The sequence below is a fragment of the Aquarana catesbeiana genome, linkage group LG06, assembly GCF_042186555.1.
Source record: "Aquarana catesbeiana isolate 2022-GZ linkage group LG06, ASM4218655v1, whole genome shotgun sequence".
NCBI lineage: Eukaryota > Metazoa > Chordata > Amphibia > Anura > Ranidae > Aquarana > Aquarana catesbeiana.
The window spans coordinates 346,210,262-346,231,128 of record NC_133329.1 but is presented as its reverse complement, the minus strand read 5'-3'; the positions used below and the strand labels follow the sequence as shown (position 1 = coordinate 346,231,128).

Genomic DNA, 20,867 nt, shown 5'->3' with positions numbered 1-20,867 from the left:
GGTTAGAACACTCCCTTACTATACAAAAGGAAAAAAAAAAAAGTTTTGGCTATAGTTAATAACTATAAGCTCAGAAATCTCACCAACAGAGTCCCTGAGAGATACAGTCATATGCAAAAGTTTAGGAACCCCTGACAATTTCCATGATTGTCATTTAAAAATATTTGGGTGTTTGGATCAGCAATTTCATTTTGGTCTATCAAATAACAGTAATATTTCAGTAGTGAAATGAGGTTTATTGGATTAACAGAAAACGCGCAATATGTAGCAAAATGAAATTAGACAGGTGCATAAATTTGGGCACCCCAACAGAAAAATCACATCAATAGTTAGTAGAGCCTCCTTTAGCAGAAATAACAGCCTCTAGATGCTTCCTATAGCCTGTAATTAGTGTCTGGATTCTGGATGAATGTATTTTGGACCATTTCTCCTTACAAAACATCTCAGTTAGTTAGGTTTGATGGTTGCCGAGCATGGACAGCCCACTTCAAATCACCCCACAGATGTTCAATGATATTCAGGTCTGGGGACTGGGATGGCCATTCCAGAACATTGTACTTGTTCCTCTGCATAAATGCCCGAGTAGATTTTGAGCAGTGTTTTGGGTCATTGTCTTGTTGAAATATCCAGCCCCGGCGTAACTTCAAGTTTGTGACTGATTCCTCAACATTATTCTCAAGAATCTGCTGATATTGAGTGGAATCCATGCGACCCTCACCTTTAACCAGTTTCCCAGTACCGGCACTGGCCACACAGCCCCACAGCATGATGGAACCTCCACCAAATTTTACTGTGGGTAGCAAGTGTTTTTCTTGGAATGCTGGGTTATTTTGCCGCCATACATAATGCCCCTTGTTATGACCAAATAACTCAATCTTTGTTTCATCAGTCCACAGCACCTTATTCCATAATTAAGCTGGCTTGTCTAAATGTGCGTTTGCATACCTCAATCGATTCCGTTTGTGGCGTGTGTGCAGAAAAGGCTTCTTTCGCAGCACTCTCCTACTCTCGCTTCTTCCTGTGCAAAGTGCGCTGAATTGTTGAAGGATGCACAGTGACAACATGTGCAGCAAGTTGATGTTGTAGGTCTTTGGAGGTGGTCTGTGGATCTCGCCAATATATTATGTGGCCTGCCACTTCTGGCCTTAACAAGAACTGTGCCTGTGGTCTTCCATTTCCTAACTATGTTCCTCACAGTGGACACTGACAGCTTATATCTCTGCGATAAGTTTTTGTAGCCTTCCCCTAAACCAGGGATATGCAATTAGTGGACCTCCAGCTGTTGCAGAACTAGTCCCATGAGGCATAGAAAGACTCTTGACAGCCACAAGCATGACACCCAGAGGCAGAGGCATGATGGGACTTGTATTTTTGCAACAGCTGGAGGTCCGCTAATTGCATATACCTGCCCTAAACCATAATGTAGAACAATCTTAGTTTTCAGGTCATTTGACAGTTGTTTTGAGGCCACCGTGTTGCCACTCTTCAGAGGATAGTCAAAGAGAACAGCAACTTGCAATTGGCCACCTTAAATACCTTTTCTCATGATTGGATGCACCTGTCTATGAAGTTCAAGGCTTAATGAGCTCACCAAACCAATTGTGTGTTCCAATTAATCAGTGCTAAGTAGTTACAGGTATTCAAATCAACAAAATGACAAGGGTGCCCAAATTTATGCACCTGTCTAATTTTGTTTTGATGCATATTGCGCATTTTCTGTTAATCCAATAAACCTCATTTCACTACTGAAATATTACTGTGTCCTTCAGTTATTTGATAGATCAAAATGAAATTGCTGATCCAAACACCCAAATATTTATAAATGACAATCATGGAAATTGTTAGGGGTTCCTAAACTTTTGCATACGACTATATAATCATTTACCAAAGACTTAAATATCAGTAATGAGTGACCTGAACCTTCTGGCCTTGTATATTTGGGCTTCAGCATGTATAAGAGCAACATGTATGGAGAACATTGTTAAAGCTATCAAAGACCCCTGAGCAGCTTGTTGAAGCTTTTAGGCCCTGAATGACACTGCTGCATCGTGTTTTGTGGCACATTTTTAAAGCGGCACCATTCATTCTGAATGGGCCTTCTTCTGCTCCAAAAACATGCTAAAGAAGCTCATGTACCAAATTTTGGCACTGAGTCAGGTGCATTTGCCATTGTGTGTTTTGCTGAGATTTTCGTGCGTTTTTTCGCATGACATTCATGGCAAAATCGCACTGCGTTTGGGGTGCCATTAAGAAATAAAGGCACCACAAGCGTGTCAAATGTTTTGTTGCGATTGTGGACATGCGAGATTCTGCCCATGATTCTGATACGCTCAGATGGCCTACAAAACACAAGGTGCATTATCCCACAGCATTTATTAAAAAATCCACATCAATTATACTCACAGACATGTGAATAAAAACAGCTTATCAAGCTACTCATCCGTAGCCTAGTAGTCAATATGACTCAGCAACCTCCAGAGTCCAGGGGGACCTCCGGGATCTGAATCGGCTGACTCATTTTGAAGGATATACCTTCTTCATCAGAGCATAGATCCTTCTAAGTTAAGATCCGGAGGTCCCCCTGGGCTCTGGAGGTTGCTGAATCATATGGACTACTAGAGTATGGGTGAGTAGCTTGATAAGTTGTTTTTATTTACATGTCTGTAGTATAATTTACAAGGAATTTTTAATAAATGCTGTGGGATAATCCACTAGGCTCTTTTCTTTGTGTTATGTAGTTGTTTCAGCACATCCCCAGTCTTGAGAGAGCAGCAAAGCTTGAAGCAATATCCTTGAGTCATGGAGTTCATATCAGCACCGTACTGGGCTATCACACTTATGTGCAGGAGGTGGTCTATTGTTGTGAACAGGCACTATTCAGCTCTTGTTTGTGGTTTGGTAAAGACAGATTACAATGGATGTGCTGGCTTGGCATTTCAAATGAGCTACTAGCAGGTTTTTAAAGTAGAACTGAAGGCAAAACTTTTCGTGTTTCCTTGGCATTGATGATTGGCTATTGGACAGGAAATGAAGGGAAACCTTCCCAATCGGACACAGGTGGTGAGAAAAAAAAAATAACAAGGGTTAGAACCCTCCCTTACGCTAATATTAAATAGCGTAAGGGAGGGTTCTAACCCCTCCCTTACGCTATTTAATATTAGAGTAAGGGAGGGTTCTAACCCTTGTTATTTTTTTTTTCTCACCACCTGTGTCCGATTGGGAAGGTTTCCCTTCATTTCCTGTCCAATAGCCAAATCATCAATGGCAAGGAAACACGAAAAGTTATTTTTTCTTTTCTCACCACCTGTGTCCGATTGGGAAGGTTTCCCTTCATTTCCTGTCCAATAGCCAAATCAGCAATGGCAAGGAAACCCCACCAAAAAAAGAGGGAAATCCCTCAGTCCTGTTCTGATGGCCACTCAAAACTTGGGATTTTCTTTCACTTTTGGGTGATAATGGTCACCAAGTGAAGGTGAGTCTACCTAACAGGGGCATAGTTGGCAATAAAAACCTGACAGGTGTTCTAATACATCTCCACTCTATCCAAAATGAAAAAAAAAGTGTTGCCTTCAGTTATACATTAACAGGTTTCAAGTAGTGCCGAGACTGCTAGCTTCTTGTTTAAAGTATATCTAAATCCAAAAACATAAAATATTTTGTATATTGCAGATTTTCAGTTCTTTAGATGAGGTGGCTGCATTTGTTTTCATTTTTTTCAATTTTTTTTCCCCCATTTATTTTCACCTGGTATATGATGATGAAGCACTGGACTTCAGGGTAGACTGAAGACAGAAATTTCCAGACAGCTCTCTGTCAACCATGGAATCCCGTAGGGTCCATAGTGCAGTCTAGAAGGATGAGAGAGCCACAGATTTCGAGTAAGTCCAGTGGCAATTTTATTTTACACGACAAAATTGAAAATCCACCATGTTTCAGGGACTCAAAACTTACCCTTCATCATGCAAAGCATCCAGCTTTTGTGATAACCATGGCTGCTCCTATAGATGCAGTGGAGGAAAAAAGGAGGAGGCATGAAGGGACAAAAGGGTGTTATTTCCAGGATTACCAGGGAAGAATAAAACACATTGGAAGGATGAAAGCAGCAAGCTTTAGTAAGTTCAGTAAGAATTTTATTTCAAAACACAAAATCAAAAGGCCAACGCATTTTGGCAGCTCCAGCCTCCCCCTTCATCAGGGCTTGTGTGCTGGCAGGGACTATAAAATAATAATAAAAAAAAATAATCCAGGTCAGCAAACTGACAGCCCATGTCAATTTCACAAACCAGCCGAGTGACTGACAGGCTGTCAATATGGCGATCCAAATTATTTTGAACTATGCGTTTAATTTTACAGCTGGTGCCCAGCATACATTTTAACTCACTGCCAGCACACAAGCCTTGATGAAGGGGGAGTTTTGAGCCCCCGAAACATGCTGGCCTTTTGATTTTTTGTTGTGAAATAAAATTCTTACTGAACTAACTCTTATCTTGGCGCTTTCATCCTTCTAGCATATTTTATTTTCACCTGGTAATCCTGCGAAAAAAACACTTGTTTTTTTTCCTTCACTGTATCTATGGTTGTCACACAGGCTGGATAAAAGTGATAAAATACTAAAGCGCTGAAGTGAAAATATAAAACTATGTGAGAATAAATAAAGATAGAATAATAAATGCAAATAAAAATAAAACTCCAAATATCCAGATACTACAGCTGCAATCAGTCAGTGACACCCCACTTGTAAATAAATATATAAATAAAGTGATGCGCTCGTAATATCTCAAGGATATCCTACTACTTCAATGTGCTGACAAGTCACATCCTAAAGTGAATACATTGTTACAAACTTTTCCAAAACATAGGCAGTGAATTCCGCATACAAATATAAATACAATGTGTTTAAAACACTAGATTATTTTAAACACATTGTATTTATATTTGTATGTGGAATTCACTGCCTATGTTTTGGAAAAGTTTGTAACAATGTATTCACTTTAGGATGTGACTTGTCAGCACATTGAAGTAGTAGGATATCCTTGAGATATTACGAGCGCATCACTTTATTTATACACACAGGCTGGATGCTTTGCATCATGGCAAGGCAAAAATGATCCTCCTCGTCATGTTTGGTTCTCTGAAAACGACCCATTCAAGTGAAAAGAGGACATGCCGCAACTGCTCACCGCTGGTTGGGGCGTGGTGGTGTGGGCTTTTAAGAGTTATAAGAGACGGTGAGAATGCAACAAAATGCCTCCTCACGGCCTGTCAAAGACCCCCTGAAAATGATCCCCCGGCCATTGCTCTTCAGAGGGCTACCACTAGTGTAAACAAGCCCTATATGTACAAGGCCAAAGTCCACTCAGAACTGAGTCTTAGAATGATGCCGATGGCTTTATCAGCCACCAACTTGAGTTTCTTGCATTTCGGATGGTGAGGTTCCTTTACTTGAGTTCCCAACTGCTCCATCCGTTACAAGCAGGTCTCTCTGTTTTGTATTCGATGTTGCAGCAAGCAGTGGGAGACTTCTGATGTTTGAGGCAGAGGCTCAGCTTTGCAGCATTCACACAGAATTGAAATGTCAGCGATGCATATTCTGTCCCTTTAATTCCCTTACCACTGAAATATTGCTCCGCTGTCCATCATCATTATTTTATTCTTTTATTTTGGGGCCCATGTCCCTTCTGTTTAGCATCCAAGTTTAATAAATAAAGGGAATTTACATGTGATAAACCGGTGTGTGTATTCTGGTACTGTCATAGGATCTGCATGGAGTTTGCATGCTCTGCCTGTGCAGGGCCATCTTAATAGCATCATGGGCCCCTGGGCAAAGTAATGCACTGAGGCCCGTACCAGCCATCTCCATCGCAGTGCCTCGTTACAGCATGTTCACCTATCAAAGTGCCCATATACATCAGGTTCCCCCATCACAATGTCCATATACATCAGGTTCCTCCATCACTGTGCCCCCTTAAATCAGGTCCCCATACATCAGAGGTCTCCATTGCAGTGTCCCCGTACATCAGGTTCCTACATCACCGTGCCCCCTTAAATCAGGTTCCTCTATGACAGGGTCCAAATACATTAGGTGTCCCATCACAGTGTCCCCATACATCAGGTTCCCCCATCACAGTGCCCCCTTACATCAGGTTCCCCCATCACAGTGCTCCCTTACATCAGGTTCCCCCATAACAGTGTCCCCATCTTTTAGGTTCCCCCACCACAGTGTCCCTGTCCATCAGGTTCCCCCATCACAGTGTTCCCATACATCAGGTGTCCCAATAACAGTGTGCCCATACATCAGGTGTCATCATACATCATGTGCCCCCATCACAGTGTCCCCATACATCAGGTTCCCCCATCACAGTGCCCCCTTACATCAGGTTCCCCCATCACTGTGCCCCCTTACATCAGGTTCCCCCATCACAGTGTCCCCATCCATCAGGTTCCCCCACCACAGTGTCCCTGTCCATCAGGTTCCCCTATCACAGTGTCCCCATACATCAGGTGTCCCAATAACAGTGTGCCTATACATCAGGTGTCATCATACATCATGTGCCCCCATCACAGTGCCCACATACATCAGGCGTTTCCTTTTCCTGGACCTGGGCAATGCCTAGGTGTTCCTATTCATTAAGATGGCGCTGTCCCTGTGTTCACGCGAGTTTTCCTCTCACACTCCAGAGACTTGCTGGCTCCTGTCTAAATTGACCCTAGTATGTGTGTACAAATGAGCTCTGCACATACAGTTGTGCTCATAAGTTTACATACCCTGGCAGAATGTATGATTTCTTGGCCATTTTTCAGAGAATATGAATGATAACAGAAAAAAAATTATTTCACTCATGGTTAGTGTTTGACTGAAGCCATTTATTATCAGTCAACTGTGTCTACTATTTTTAAATCATAATGACAACAGAAACTACCTAAATGACCCTGGTCAAAAGTTTACATACTCTAGTGATTTTGGCCTGATAACATGCACACAAGTTGACACAAAGGGTTTTGAATGGCTATTAAATGTATCCATCCTCACCTGTGATGTATTTTCTTGTAATTAGTGTGTGTGTATAAAAGGTCAATGAGTTTCTGGACTCTTGACAGACCCTTGCATCTCTCATCCAGTGCTGCACTGAAGTTTCTGAATTCTGAGTCATGGGGAAAGCAAAAGAATTGTCAAATGATCTGTGGGAAAAAGTAGTTGAACTGTATAAAACAGGAAAGGGTTATAAAAAGATATCCAAGGGATTGAGAATGCCAGTCAGCAGTGTTCAAACTCTAATCAAGAAGTAGAAAATGAGGGGTTCTGTAAAAACCAAACCACGGTCAGGTAGACCAACTAAAATTTCAGCCACAACTGCCAGGAAAGTTGTTCGGGATGCAAAGAAAAACCCTCAAATAACTTCATGTGAAATACAGGACATGTGGCGTGGCTGTTTCAAGATGCACAATAAGGAGGCACTTGAAGAAAGATGGGCTGCATGATCGAGTCCTCAGAAGAAAGCCATTAGTACGCAAATACCACAAAGTATCCCGCTTACAATACGTCAAACAGCACAGAGACAAGCCTCAAACCTTCTGGCACAAAGTCATTTGGAGTGATGAGACCAAAACTTAGCTTTTTGGCCACAACCATAAACACTACATTTGGGGAGGAGTCAACAAGGCCTATGATGAAAGGTACACCATTCCTACTGTGAAACACGGAGGTGGATCGCTGATGTTTTGGGGATGTGTGAGCTACAAAGGCACAGGAAATTTAGTCAAAATAGATGGCAAGATGAATGCAGTACTGTATGTTATCAAAAAATACAGGAGGAACATTTGCATTCATCAACCAGAAAGTTGCGCATGGGACGTACTTGGACATTCCAACATGACAATAAACCAAAACACAAGGTCAAGTCGACCTGTCATTGGCTACAGCAGAACAAAGTGAAGGTTCTGGAGTGGCCATTTCAGTCTCCTGACCTCAATATCATTGAGCCACTCTGGGGAGATCTCAGACGTGCAGTTCATGCAAGACAGCCCAAGAATTTACAGGAACTGGAGGCTTTTTGCCAAAAGGAATGGGCAGCTTTACCATCTGAGAAGATAAAGAGCCTCATCCACAAATACCACAAAAGACTTCAAGCTGTCATTGATGTTAAAGGGGGCAATACATGGTATTAGGAACTGGGGTATGTAAACTTTTGATCAGGGTCATTTGGGTAGTTTCTGTTGTCATTATGATTTAAAAAGAGTAAACACAGTTGATTGATAATAAATGGCTTCAGTCAAACACTAACCATGAGTGAAAGAAAAGTTTTTGTGTTATTATTCATATTCTCTGAAAAATGGCCAAGAAATCATAAATTCTGCCAGGGTATGTAAACTTATGAGCTCAACTGTATGTTATCACATTACGCATGCCAGTTCCCCAAGTCTGTGCAAATTAGGAGGGTTGGGGAAAGACCTGGAGACCTACCTCATAAAAAAACAAGAAAATTGTGTGAATAGGGCTTTTTAAGCTTATCGGATATGGTGCCCAAAGAGCCGGGCCATAGGATCACCGAGAGTCGGATATGACTGAATGGATAACGCACACATCGTAGGTTATCTAGAGCTTGCAGCAGCAAAGTTATGGCGTTTGAAAACTTTTTTTTTTTTTTGCTGAGTTTAGGACGTGAACACTACGATAAGAGAAACCACAGATTTAGAACTGATGTAATGTTTACATGCTGACTTCTTGGTGATAAGCCGCTCTCTGCTGATTGGACGCTGACTGTGGTTTTAACTCTTTCAACATTTGAGGCAGGAAGGTTTATTTATGGAGGTTTTTTCAGTTAGGTCTGCAAAAATTAAAAGTCAGCAAGTACAAATACTGTAGCTGCTGACTATTGACCACTTAAGGACCAAGCCTCTTTTTGAGATGTTTTGTTTACAAGTGAAAAACAGTTTTTTTTTGCTAGAAAATTACTTAGAACCCCCAAGCATTATATATTTTTCTCCTAACACCCTAGAGAATAAAATGGCGGTCGTTGCAATACTTTCTGTCACACTGTATTTGCGCAGCGGTCTTTCAAGCGCACTTTTTTTGGAAAAAATACACTTTTTTGAATTAAAAAAATAAGACAACAGTAAAGGTAGCCCATTTTTTTTTTATATTGTGAAAGATAATGTTACACTGAGTAAATTGATATCCAACATGTCACGCTTCAAAATTGCTCCCGCTCGTGGAATGGCGACAAACTTTCGCACTGGTTGTAACTTCTTGTGGTTTCACAGCTGGCTGGCCACTGTGCATGCGCAAGCCTCATTGAGCTTTGTGAATGGTCCTACAGCCTTTTGGGACCTGAGATGTGTCCCAGAAGGTTGTAAGCAGGGAGGGGGGAAGGCGATTCTGAGTGGAATTGGGAGTGGGTACCTGTCAAAACGAGTTACGCACTCCCCCCCTTCCAAAAAAATATGTTCCGAATATGGGAGAGGAGGTGGGAGAAGGAGGAATAGCGAAATGTTCCCTTTTGGGCGAAGTTCAGCTTTAAGGTGGAAACTCAAGGAGGGCTTTGATAATCCTCTGTATGTTCTTCTCATCCATACATTGTTCATAGCAGTGGCTGCTGGTGGTAATATTTTTTTTGAGGGGGCGGCAAACAGTCCTGAAAGGGGCCGGACGCATGAATAGGGGATGGCGGCGGCAATGGAAAGGGGAGGCGGCGCCGTGCGCCCTTAATGGACGGGCCGCCCCTGGTTCATAGCCATGCACTATAAGGCCCCTTTCACTCATGCCTTCAGTTTGTTTCATCAGTTCAGTCATGTTTTTTCGAAGAAAAAATGGATCAGTTTACATCATTTTTTCATCAGTTCTTTACATCCACTTAAAGTGGAACTTCAGTCATTTTTTCATCTTTCCATCTATTAAATCTTCTGTCCTTGTTGTTTTAATTTTAGATAGTAAAACATTTTTTTTAGCAAGTAAATACCTTATACAGCCCACTTCCTGTTTCTTTCACGATTCTCGCAGCGTAACATCATCTTTCACATTATACAAAAAATTGGGCTAACTTTACTGTTTATTTTTTTTAATTCACGGAAGTGTACTTTTTCCCCAAAAAATTCCCCTCATTGGTCGCACTCTTTGCTCGTCTGGATAGGCCTCTCTCACCGGTCTAGCAGCCAGTACGCAGCACGAATCTAAAGTCTCTGCCACAGACTTATTTGGGGGGGTAAATCTGCAGGATCCTCTGCCACAGGATGTATCAGATCTTCTGCAGTGAACAGTCAGTCACAGTGCCTGAACCTTTAAGCCGAACTGGCGACACTATGCTGTATAATTACTCATTTTGGATACGTCCTTCAGCCGAGTCACCAGGCCCCTCTATAGACCAGCACGCTGCGTGATCTCTCCAAGACGGGTCCTCCCCTGGGATCTCCTCGGCTGTCCAGCTTCGTCACACAGGACCGACAGCTCAGGACCATTCCTCGGCCGCGGTGGTAGGCCCCAGACAAGCCTCTGGACCCACCCCTGCGCCGCAGCATCGTGGGCCTCCCGATCGGAGGACCATGAGGTATCTCCTTAACGCATACCTGTCGGCCAGGAGGGCCAGCAGGTGGCTGCAAAAGGACCCTAAAACATGGCGTCTGTCCAATAAATACCCTCTTCCCAGAATGCAACTCTAAGGACCACCTCCACCGAGCTTGCCTCTGAGACAGAAGAGCATCTATACACTTCGACACATTGCCCTTCCAACACTGACTAATGGTAACAGCGACACCCACCGGTCAGCACGGAAGCACACACAACGTCAGCCAAGCTGGAACAGAGGCAAACTTTTAACCTTCCTAACACCCAATTTACTAAATTTACCTAACCTGCGGTAGATTGTAAATCTACCAGCGCTAGATGTTTTTTTACTTATGATTTTATTGCTATCAAATAGGCGACCAATAGTCCCCTATGTGAGAGCAGATAAGTGACAGGTTCTCTTTGGGGGGCAGTGTGTGCAAGGAGAGGTGAAGAGCAGTATACACAGTGAGGGGGCAGTCTGTACAGACAGGTTCCCTCACTTGCTGGCGCTGATTGTCACTGTCAGCTTTTAAATCGAATTGTCGGTTCTTTTTTTTTCTATACTTCATAGCGCCAAAAAGGATCTGTCATTCGAGCCCGCCATTAAATTAAACAAAGGGGCGGAGTCACCCAGTGAGATCACCCAGTGACCCCGCCCCTTTGTTTACATTTAGTGGCAGGCTGAATGACAGATCCTTCTCAGCGCTATGAAGTATAGAAAAAAAAGAGCCGACAATTCGATTTAAAAGCTGACAGTGACAGTCAGCGCCAGCAAGTGAGAGAACCTGTCTGTACAGACTGCCCCCTCACTGTGTATACTGCTCTCCTGCCTTTCTCTCCCACAAACCCCCCCACAGTGACTGGTTGCCCCTAACAACCAAGGCAATAACGGATGAATAACTAACCATTTGTCAGTTTACATCCGTTTTTCGTCCAATTTTTTTTTTTTTTTTTTTTGACGGATGAGCAATAGGGCTTTCATCCATTCAAAAAAACGGATGTTGACAGAAGTGGATGAAAATGGTTGAAAATAGATGATCATCCGTTGTCATCCATTTTTTCATTGGAATGCTTTGATGTCCGTTTTCGGATGGATGAAAATCGGACAAACGGTTGATATGTGTGAAAGGGGCCTTAGGCTTCATTCCTTCCCGGCACTCCTGCGTTTAGCTTTTCTAAATGCAGGAGAAGTCATCTGAGAAGTATAAATAATTTTAATAACTTTATGTCTTCCATATCACTTTTTCCTCCATTTAGGTCTCATTCACATGGATGTACCCATCCGTACCCCCCTACCAAGGGCCCTATTGGTCATGAAATGCACAAGTGACGTGCATCTGCATGCAGGCAGTTCAATTCATGTCTATGGGGCAGCAACAGCTGCATGAACACAGTCACTGGTCTCATTATGACAGCCCTGTAGGTGCGGACCAGACACGCACACCCTCATTGGCATCCCGTGCGGGCCAAGCTGGTCCTTTGCATGGCAATTTGACAGCCCTGCAGGTGTCTCCAAATGTACACTGTCTACATTTTGGGGACAGGCACCCGTGTGTGCATCCCATGTGGGCGCAAACGGCCCTTTGTGTGGGTGTATGGATCGATGTTCCTGCTTTCAGACACATTTACACGTGTTTGCATGCACTTAGATTTATTTAAAGTGTACAACTGGATCCTAGAATTTTATTTTCTCTTAGGGCTGGTTCACACCACAATTTCTGCATTCCAGATGCATTTCTGCATGTGTGTTTTTCCATCTTTTTTTCTTCATCTCAATTGAAAACAATTGTGGACATGTGCGTTCCGGTGCATTTTTGAGGTGTTTTGCTGCATGCCATACAGAAAAAATGCAACATGTTCCACTTTTGTTGACTGCACTGAAACGCATTGTACTGGTGTGAACGAGGCCATCGGAGCCCATGTTAAAGAGGTAGTAAACTTGGTGAAGAAAAAAAAAAAAATTCCTCCTTCAAAGCAATGTTATAATCTGCTAGTATGCATCGCATACTAGCAGATTATGTGAAACTTACCTTAAAACAAAGCCCTCTAGCAGTGCACTGTCACCGCTGACAGGGCTTCCATCTTTACCCGGGTCTTCCTTCCAGATTGGCGGGCTCCAATCCTTTGATTGGATGAGCCGCGATGACGTTACGACACAGGGCTCTGAAGGAACGGCATGGGTATACCGTCCCTTCAGAGCGCATGCTCCAGTGATGTCAGTGGCCCATTCGCAAGTAAATATCTCCTAAACAGTGCACTCTTAGGAGATTTTTACTGTACTTATAGGTAAGCCTTATTATAGTCTTACCCAGGACTTTTTTTCAGCAAGAATACAGTTCAGGCACCTCCAGCACTGAATGTATGTAATGACAGGGGGTGCTGGGGTGTGCTGAAGGGTCTATTAATACTGGCTGCCTGGGGATCTATTGTCGCTGGAGGGGATCTGTTTTTGCAGGGGGGGGTCTATTGTTGCTGGTGAGTTCTATTGTTGCTGATGGGGATACTTTTGTTGCTGGGGGTGAGCCTTATGTTGCTGGGGGGTCAGTTGTTGCTAGGAGGCATCTGCTGTTGAGGGAGTTGTCTATTGTTGCTAGCTGCTGGAGGGTCTATTGATGCTGGCTGTGGGGAGATTTATTGTTGCTACCAGGGGTCTATTGTTGCTGGAGGGGGTATATTGTTGGAAGGGGTCCATTGTTGCTGAGGGGATCTGTTGTTGCTGCCAGGGTCTGCCTAGCTCAGGGGTTTCTAAAGAAATGGCCAGTTTACTGTCCTTCAGATTGTAGGGGGGCCAGACTATGCCAGATCTTTGATATTAAGCTTCGGTTCACACCAGAGGCGGCACGACTTGCAGGTCGCCTCACCGAGGCGACCTGCACACGACTGCCTGGGCGACTTGCAAAACGACTTCTGTATAGAAGTCTATGCAAGTCGCCCCCAAAGTCGTACAGGAACCTTTTTCTAAGTCGGAGCGACTTGCGTCGCTCCCCTTAGAACGGTTCCATTGTACAGAACGGGAGGCGACTTGTCAGGTGACTAGGTCGCCTGACAAGTCGCCCCCGTGTGAACCGAGCCTTAGGGAAGACATAGTTGGTGTCGGCAGGAATAGTGCCCCATCATTTGTGTCAGTGGAAGAAATAGTACCCCATCCTTGGTGTCAGTGGCAGGAATTATGCCCATTGTTGGTGTCAGTGGAATATATAGTGCCTCATTGTTGGTGTCAGTGGAAGGAATAGTGCCCATTGTTAGTGTCAGTGGAAGGAATAGTGCCCATTGTTAGTGTCAGTGGAACAAATAGTGCCCATTGTTAGTGTCAGTGGAAGGAAGAAGTACTCAATCATTGGTGTCAGTGCAAGGAGTAGTGCCCCATTGTTGGTGTCAGTGGAAGGAGTAGTGTCCCATCATTGGTGTCAGTGGAATAAATAGTGCCTCATTGTTGGTGTCAGTGGAAGGAATAGAACCCCATCCTTGGTGTCAGTGGAAGAAATAGTGCCCATTGTTAGTGTCAGCGGAAGGAATAGTGTCCCATCATTGGTGTCAGTGGAAGGAATTGTGCCCCATTATTGGTGTCAGTGGCAGGAATTATGCCCCAATGTTGGTGTCAGTGAAAGTAATAGTGCCCCATCATTGGTGTCAATGGAAGTAATAGTGCCCGATTGTTGGTGTCGGTGGAAGGAATTATGCATGATTATTGGTGTTAGTGGCAGGAATTATGCCCCACTGTAGGTGTCAGTGGAATAAATAGTGCCTCATTGTTGGTGTCAGTGGAAGGAATAGTGCCCATTGTTAGTGTCAGTGGAAGGAATTGTGCCCAATCATTGGTGTCAGTGGAAGGAGTAGTGCCCAATCATTGGTGTCAGTGGAAGGAATAGTGCCCCATTGTTAGTGTCAGTAGAAGGAATAGTGTCCCATCGTTGGTGTCAGTGGCAGGAATAATGCCTTAAGGGTCAGATAAAGGCAAGCAAAGGGCTTCAGTTTGGAGACCACTGCCCCAGACAAAAAGAACATTTATTCCCTGCCGTGTGGATTTTTTTCTTCTGCTGTAAACATTTTGCACACGTGCGCAGTGACAGGTTCATTAGCACTTTGTGGAACATTACCAGCATTACTAGCATTTATTTAGAAATATCACTTCTTGTGTTCTGGTTATATTCCCTGAAGACTGATAGGCCAGATGCGTAGTTTGCTATATTTAGCTGCCTTGTATATACCGTAGTCATATAGTCTTTATGTATTTGAATGCTGCTTATGTAATGTGATATGTGTAGGAAAGGGAGGGTAGAGAACACGGACTGTCATGTCTGTTGTAGTATATGTACCATTCAGCATGCAAGTGCAAATATTTAACATTATGCTGGCTTTACTTTCTGTGGATTACATTACCGACTGGTTTGTCACTTTCCTATTGAAGCATATTAGAGGTACACCCATCCGTCATTCTTTATAAATTATGGTTAAAGGCAAATTCCAGCTAAGCATGAGGCTTTAGCATTCAAAGTATACCTGTCACCAGCTGCTGCCTATTTCAATAGCTGCAGGCTTACACAGCAGGAATGACGATGTACCTGTAATGTGACGTACACAGTCCTGCGGAGCCCCTACAAATGCGTCTGAAGTTGCAGAAAAGTTACAGAAGGGCCCAGGTTTAGGTGCTTCCTGGAAACACCTAAGGGGCTGATTTACTAAAGGCAAATAGACTGTGCACTTTGCAAAGTGCAGTTGCTCCAGAGCTTAGTAAATGAGGTGAGGATTCACTTTGCAAGAGTACCCAATCACATGCAAGGAAAATAAAATAATAAAATGCATTTTTGCTTGCACATGATTGGATGATGGAAGTCAGCAGAGCTTCTGCTCATGTACTACTAATCTCTGAAGCAACCACTCTTGCAGAATGCAACTGCACATTGCAAAGTGCACAATCTATTTGTCTTTAGTAAATTAACCCCTTAATGTCTACACATATCACCTGAAGATATTTGGGGACGTCTTATGCTATCTGCTGGGCAGGGCTCCAGTTTAGTTTTTTGTTTTTTAAAAAAAGGTGATTTGGCCCATGTGTGTCAAATCAAGGCATAGGGGCAGCGCCCAGCAGCCTGTCAAAATCTATGAAAGGCTGAAATACATGGTGGCTGGACACGGTACAGAGCGATACTCGCCCTTCAGGGCTGGTTCACACCATGAATCGCACAGCAACACACTGTGCATTCCTGTGCGATTCACATGCGATCTAGGTGTGATTTCAATCTATTCATTCAATTGGGCTGAAATTGCACCAGACTGCGCCACAATTAGTGCATGCACTACATAAAAAAAACGCACAGTAACTGGATCTCATGTCACTACCATACCATGTGATCTGGTGCAGACAAACGCATGGCATTTGCAACCCGTGTTTGGGGTGTGGTTAAGTGAATACTGACACCCACTGTAGATCGCAAGTGCAGTGCGATTTGAACGCGGTGTGGGAAATGTGCAAGGAACATGTTTTGGTGTGATTTGGCCCTAGGGCCGTATACTGTATGTTCAGTGACGTATGCCTTGCATACAGGAATTCCTGTGTCTGGGGTGTATTCACTTGATCGAGTATTGCTCAGTACAATGTCTAGCTGCAGCATTAATAAGCCTGTCATAGGCTTCTTTTAAGCAGGCGGTAAGCTTAGTGACAACTTTGAAATGTGATCTGCAGTGGATTGCTTTTACAGCAGGTAACTGGCGTTTATGAGGCACCACTGCCGTCGCCTGTGTTTTTTTTTTTTTAAATGTCGAATGGCAGTTTTACATTGTGTGTCTGCAGCACAACTATAAGCCAAGCGTTTGGCTTGTAGTTGAGGTGCGGCCCCATTGATCACAAGTTTGACAGGCTGTCATTTTAAGATTTGGGTGGGCATCCCGGGGGGGGGGGAGTGGGTTTTGTGGGTAAACGTGGTGCAGCCACCTGTTTTACCGCCCCCCTGGTCAGCCTTGTGGATAGAATAGACTTGACAGGCTGCAGGACGTTATGTCAGTTGCGCAAGGTGATGGGAGTAAATTTAGGAGTAAAAGTACGAAGCCTGTTGGCTAACATTTGATTCGGTTTGTTCGCTTTAGCGTACCGCTCCTAGCAGGACCAGCGCAAGATGCATTCAGCCCCCTCAGGGAGACAAAGATCTAATTCTGAGCGGGTCTGATCCAACAGTTTGCAAGTGCTGGGTGTAGGGGATTGCTTAAATGCTGTGGATAGTTCCTCCAGGCGAATCTCCAGGGCCCGCTGTTTTAGACCCCGCTCCCATTTACGTTTCGATGCCAGTCGTATGATATGGCCCCTGAGTACTGCCTTATATGCCTCCCAGAGCGTTAAAGGTGGCGTAACCGAACCTACGTTATTGCGGAAATAGTCCTCAGAGGCTTTCAAGATATCTCCCTGGACCTCCTTAAATGATAAGAGTGAATCATTCATCATCACCCAGGAAGAGTGCTGAGGTTTATCCAAAATAGAGTGGCAAACTACCAGAATGGGATCATTATCGGACCACGGGGTAGCTAGGATAGAGGCTGTTACCACTAAGGGAAGATGTCTCCTCAACATGAACATGTGGTCTATTCTGAAGTGAGAATGAGGAGGGTGGGAATAATAAGTGTAATCTTTACCCTGGTCGTGAAATTCCCTCCAGAGTTCGACCAGGTCATGAAATTGTAGAGAATGAGCAAATTTTTTAGAGTCGGGAGAGGGAGCATTACGTTCCGAGGGATATTTATCCAAAGAGGGGTTCAAGGCCAGGTTTGAATCTCCCGCAAGGAGGAGGAGAGTACCTTTGCGGTGGGATGTCAACAAGTTACAGACATGGGTTAAAAAGGGCCCTGGGTTAGAGTTGGGAGCGTAGTAGGTCATGATGGTAATCTCCGTGTCTTGGATAGTACCTTGTAACAGTAGGTACCTACCAACAGGATCCGCTATCTGTTTAGTGCAACTAAAAGAAGCCAATTTGCAGAAGGCTATAAGTACTCTTTTTTGTTTGTTAGGAGCATTGGCCAAAAAAACCTGGGGATACTGGGCATCAAAGTATTTAGGGAAAGAAGTAGTTGAAAAATAGCTATAGCCTGTAGACAGGCTATAGCTATCTGTTGGTTCTTAAAGGTACTTAAAAACTTTCACGCTTTTTTGAGGAGAGTTCATGCCCTGAACATTCAGGGATAACCAGTTTAGTGTCATAGTGAATATGAGAAATGTCTAAAATCAGCTCCTCCGAGCACATACCCCGTGGACTCAGTAAGGGAGAGAAAGAATGAGGGGAAAAGTGAGTCAAGTAGGTGATTTTATTTTCTTGTAACGAATTGTAATACTATGCTTTATTACAAATGTCAGCTGTCCCCAATGAGCTGGTAATGTGACCTATAGACTAATTAAACTCCTGTTACGTAAATCAGATGATCTTGTAAAGGCAAAGTAGACCTATTCCCAGAAACTCCTGATCAATACAAGGAAGTTGCTGTCAAGGCACAAGGAATATAATGCTGTGTCTATCAGGCTTACTTAATAAGACAACGGACAGAAAGGATGACTTGCTATTGATGTAACCCAGCAGCCAATCAGATTAGGTTTAGGGCTTGCGCACACAAGGCTGGAGGAGTTTTGCTTGTAGGCCAGATTATGAATACCTCTAGAACAGGTATGTCCAAAGTCCCGTCCGCGGGCCAATTGCGGCCGATGTTCCAGTTTAATGTGACCCCCCATGTAATATATATATATATATATATATATATATATATATATATATATATATATATCTTTTGTGGTACCGTATTTATCTGCGCTGCCTCAGAGGGGACAGGGAGGGGGCAGGACGAGCACCATCTGATTACATACAGGAGAATCTCCTGTTTACTCGGCGGTGTCTGTAGTAGGATGTCCCATCTCCTGGGCTGCCATTGGACGACTGTTCTGTCCATCATAGGAGGCGGGACTTTGTATTAAAGAGGCCACCGTGTAACAGGAGATTCTCCTGTATGTAATTTGTTGGTGCTCGTCCCGCCCTCCTCCCTGTCCCCTTCGAGGCTGCAGATGGGCATCGATCAGGTTGCACTGGTGGCAATGGTGAGGCTGCATTCATGGCAATGGTAAGGCTGCATTCATGTCAAAGGTGAGGCACAATTTATGGCAATGGTGAGGCGCAATTCATGGCAATAGTGAGGCGCAATTCATGGCAATGGTGAGCCTGCAATTCATGACAATGGTGAGGCTGCAGATGTGCACTGATTAGGCTGCATTGATGGGAACTGCCCTCTTTTTTGCTTCACAGTTCTTTATTTATTATCCATCTCAATACAGAGCACTTTCACCCCCTTCCTGCCCTAGCCATTTTTCAGCTTTCAGCGCTGTCACACTTTGAATGACAATTGCGCGGTCATGCAACACTGTACCCAAATGAAATTTTTATTTCCCCACAAACAGAGCTTTCTTTTGGTGGTATTTGATCACCTTTGCGGTTTTTTTTTTTTGCGCTATAAACAAAAGAAGAGTGACAAGTTTGAAAAAAAACACAATATTTTTTTACTTTTTGCTATAATAAATATCCAATTTTTAAAAAACAAAAACAAATTTTTTCCTCAGTTTAGGCCGATACATATTCTTCTACATATTTTTGGTGAAAAAAATCGCAATAAGGTATATTGATTGGTTTGCGCAAAAGTTATAGCGTCTACAAAATAGGGGATAGATTTATAGCATTTTTATTATTATTTTTTTTTTTTAACTAGTAATGGCGGCGATCTGCGATTTTTATCGTGACTGCGAAATTGCGGCGGACATATCGAACACTTTTGACACATTTTTGGGACCATTCACATTTATACAGCGATCCGTGCTATAAAAATGCACTGATTACTGTATAAATGTCACTGGCAGGGAAGGGGTTAACACTAGGGGGTGATCGAGGGGTTAATTATGTTCCTAGGGAGTGTTTCTAACTGAAGGGGGAGGGGACTCACAAGGGGAGGAGACCGATTGGTGTTGCTCTATACTGAGAACACACATCGTTCTCCTCTCCTCTGACAGGACGTGGATCTGTGTGTTTACACACATAGATCCACGGTCCTGCCGTGTTACCAGGCAATCGTGTGTGCCCGGCGGACATCGTGGCCGCCGGACACGCGCATTGGGTGCCCGGTGACACGACGGGCACGCGCGATTGACGGTGGCGGCGTGCACGCGCCCCCTGGTGGGCCGGGAAGGTGAGGGCGTCATATGATGCCCTCCCAGAATGAGAGCCGCGCCGCCTGGCCGTCATATGACAGCCAGCGGGCGGCAAGCAGTTAAAATGTAAGTTTTTCCCTGAAACTTCCCTCTTAAAGTGAAGGTGCGTGTTATACGCCGATAAATACGGTATATCCAAATAACATGCCCCAGCTCATCCTTAGTCCTGAGCGGCGCTCTGGGATTCGTTGAGAGCCACAAAAGATATATATATATCCAAATAACACGCCCAAGCTCATCTCTTCACCACACACAGCCATAAAGGCAAGAGAATTCTTGTTGGGCTGTGTATTAGTGCTCGGACAAACACACTTAGACCGAATTTTAATGGTTCAAAGAATGTCAGGCAAAATGGTCGGCCCTCACGCATGTTCACTTCTTCAGATCTGGCCCTCTGAAAAAAAGTTTGGACACCCCTGCACTAGAAGATGATATATTTTATTTCTTCTGATATATTTTATTTTCAAAACTCAGAACCCCAGAAAAGGTGGTTTGGGCTGTTGCAGAGAGCAGGTGAATATAACATGTTTATTAATGTAATAATTTAAAAAAAAAGTAACCTTTACAATCACTTTAATGGTCCTGTAATCTCTTTTTCATTAAATAGTTTCTTACTGTGTTCTTCTGTCCCTTTTCTTTTTTCCTCTCACTCGCATTTGTTTGGAACAAACCGTACATGTTAGTTGAAGTTGTGCACTGCTCTAAGCACACTACAAATCCAATACACTACACTACATTTCAATACAAATTGAGAAAGCGAGGGTGGCTACATTCCTACATACACGGAACCATTGAAAACTAATGTAGCCACCTTTAACAGTCAGGTCTCAGCAGAAAAAAAATAAATACATTTGCTGATTTTTGAGAACAAATGGAGGTACTTTTTGGAATTAAAACTGGGTGTGCTTGATCCGAATATCAGCCAGTTCAGGAACTGGCCGACATTTGGACCATGAGTACAGCTGTCCTTCTGACAAAAGCTGGTCTAAGGACTGTTGAAGAGTCCTCCTGAAATACCAGAATCCGATCAGAGCTCACAGGAGTCCCCCTGTCAGTACACAAAGGCACAGTGGGAAAGATCGCTGCACTAACAACGCTTGA

The 20,867-nt window shown here is 43.6% G+C and overlaps 1 protein-coding gene across 3 annotated transcripts in view; it reads left to right on the top strand.

Moving 5' to 3' along the window:
* The window catches only part of STK39 (serine/threonine kinase 39), a 673,740-nt gene that overhangs the window by 75,715 nt on the left and 577,158 nt on the right, over positions 1 to 20,867 (top strand). The window lies entirely within an intron of this gene.